The sequence below is a fragment of the Meleagris gallopavo genome, chromosome 3 (genome assembly GCF_000146605.3).
Source record: "Meleagris gallopavo isolate NT-WF06-2002-E0010 breed Aviagen turkey brand Nicholas breeding stock chromosome 3, Turkey_5.1, whole genome shotgun sequence".
Taxonomy (NCBI): Eukaryota; Metazoa; Chordata; class Aves; order Galliformes; family Phasianidae; genus Meleagris; species Meleagris gallopavo.
In genome coordinates, this window is record NC_015013.2 from 69,840,667 (window position 1) to 69,843,862 (window position 3,196).

Here is a 3,196-nt window from a genome sequence, read left to right on the forward strand (position 1 = left end):
TGTGTATAACTCAAAGAGAAAGAGCTCTGTGCGCCAAAAAGAGATTGTAATCGCACGTTCAACAATGATTCCAAAAGCAACTAAGTCAAATAGCTGCTGTTATAATGCTATCCCAATATCACTGCTGAATACTTGTTAATATAACTTCAGAACTACTAGTTTGCAACCAGCAGCACTACAAGCACAGCTCCTGGCCTTCCAGGGAGCAGGGATCGGGAACTGTGAAACAGTGGATGACCAAACCCTCAGCTGGTCCTCAAGCAATCCCAGGCAATTATGAAGTTAGTAGACTTTGTAAATGAATGCCAGAACAAGATATACAAATAATATCTCAGCAACTTCTAAGAGGAGGATTTTGGAAATAAATTGCTTTTCCTGTTAAGACAGTGAGAAGTACATACATATGAGATTCTTGTTTGTTTGTTTGTTTATTTGTTACCCCAAAAGCTCTGTCATTATCTGCCATTACCTGTGATAAGACTTCTCTGTCATACTGAGCATACCTGTTGCTGATGTTGGTAACGCCATGATATTAGAGGCAACATTTGGGCTGGGGGATCTGCCAAAAATAATGAAGAGTGCTGTTGGTTTTTATTCTAGTTGAAATGACATGCACAATTACATTCTGCTAAGATAAAAAGATAATTTCCTAACTTGATTAAATTCTCTTGTTGCCAGCTGAAGCATTTCTAAACCGTATGTTAGATAGATCATGATGAATAAAGGCAATGAATTAGCACAATCAATAGGAAAAAGAAGTCATGTAGGAAAGAATTAAGCAGAAGAATTTAGTAAGAATAGAGGTGATCTGAATACAGCTTTCCACACATGCCAGGGGTCTGAAGGAAGAAGGGTCAGAGAAGAGGGACTGCAGGGATGGAACAAGATTTAAAGCCATAGAGGAGGAAAAGAGTATAATTGACTTCTAAAATTAAAGAAGTATCATAATTATCTTCAAGCATTTAAACCAAAGTTATGAACAGCTGAGGATAAGTGGAAACTATTTTTTCATAAGGAACATAGCTTAGGAGCAACAAGAAATTAGACCAGATTAGATGAAGCAACTTTTGGAAAACAAAGATATAAGTACCCATTAGCTACTAAATGCAACATGAAATCTGCTTTTCATGCTAAGAATTAACAAGATGACTAATTTTAATTGTAACTAGTGGTTCAAACTCAGAGAAAAAGCAATCACAGAAATGAAATTCAGATCAAGCATTGCTTTTCTCCCTATCCAGGTTATGATTTACTTTACACCATCTTTAAGTGCAGAATTTACAAGCATGAGCCATTCAGGAATCCACAGTGACCACCGGCGCAAATAAACAGTATGTGAAACAATCTCATCAGTCTCACCTGAATGTATGAAAGCCAAACTGAAATTTCTGCAATATGTATTTTTCCAAGATGAGGTTGCTAATATGGACTAAAGGAATGTCCATTTCTGCCATTCCACAAACAGTGTGGAAGCATCAGGGGTATATATTCACATCCTGCATCCCTGAGTAGCTCTAGCTTATATGTCCTGAAATGCTAAATGCCTGCAATTGTTTCCTGTAGTATGCAAAGACCAGTTGGCCAGCCTGTAGAACAGTTAAGCCTTTATTGTTACTAGACTTAACATTTTCAGCAAGGTTGAATAAAGCTATTATCAGTGAGTCTTTTGCCTGTTGTTTCAGTAATGAAACATGGGGCTTTTCAAGCAAATGCAGGGACCTGTACATATTACTGAGCACTGATCCCAAAACAAAGTTGCACCAGAAAAGCTAAGCCACTTAAGAACACACAAAATTACAAGCTATGCTTGCCTCTGTGCCAGCTATTCACATTAACTTGTCCCAGTAGATTTGATTTTCATGCAATCACACTGAGGAGCAAGATGACTTTCTTTTCATCGAGTGTTCATCCAAAAATATACTTTGAAGATGCAGATCAGTCCGTTCAGTCACTAGCAAACTATATTTGACTCCTGAGATAAATACAGTCTGGGGATATAATGTCATCTGTTCTCATCTAGAAATGAATGCTGCTTGTTCATTTAAAAGATTATTATAAACATGTCCCCATATTGTAGTGTTCCCCAGGATTATAATCCAGACTCAAGTGTAACGATACCATATGCTGTACAAAACAAGAAGAAAACACTACCACTCCCTCAAACTGCAGAATTCAGTACTTGACTGACAAGACGAAGAAGGATAGAGTGATGAAGTTCATTTTATAAGTACTGGAATACAACATATTTCTCATAAGAATTTTTAAAGTGTTATTATTGAATATCAACATTTGGATTCCTTACTTTTTCCAACAATTGACTTGTTTTCTGTTAGAAACAGCTGATAAGGTGAAGCAAGTCTTACTGTTGTGTGGATTCATTTTGCTAATTTTGAATTTTGATTTTTTATCTGATTTCACAGAATCACGGAATCACAGAATCGCAGGGGTTGGAAGGGACCTCTAGAGATCATCGAGTCCAACCCCCCTGCCAAAGCAAGTTCCCTACACCAGGTCGCACAGGTAGGCGTCCAGGCGAGACTTGAATATCTCCAGAGAAGGAGACTCCACAACCTCCCTGGGCAGCCTGTTCCAGTGCTATGTCACCCTCACCGTGAAGAAGTTCTTACGCACATTCGTGCAAAACTTCCTATGCTGCAGCTTATGTCCGTTTCCCCTCGTCCTGTCTCCACGTACCACTGAAAAGAGACTGGCCTCACCACTATGGCCGCCACACCTCAGATATTTATAAACCTGGATCAGGTCCCCTCTCAGTCTTCTTTTCTCAAGGCTAAACAGACCCAGTTCACTTAGCCTTTCTTCATAGGGGAGATGCTCCAGGCCCTTCACCATCTTTGTGGCCCTCCGCTGGACTCTTTCCAAGAGATCCCTGTCTTTTTTGTACTGGGGAGCCCAGAACTGGACACAGTACTCCAGATGAGGCCTTACCAGGGCAGAGTAGAGGGGAAGGATCACCTCCCTCGACCTGCTGGCCACGCTGGTCGAGGGAGGTGATCCATTACTGTGTTATTATAAAATGCAAAAGCTATATAGTCCATTTGGGGCAGGGTTTACTTCAGTTTATTTCATTTCTATGGTTAAATAAAGCCAGAAAAACGACATAAATGAAATCACAGGTTTCAGTCACAAAACATGAGTAGGAGGTAGCCAAATGTTTAATTTTTCTCTTCATTCTGCA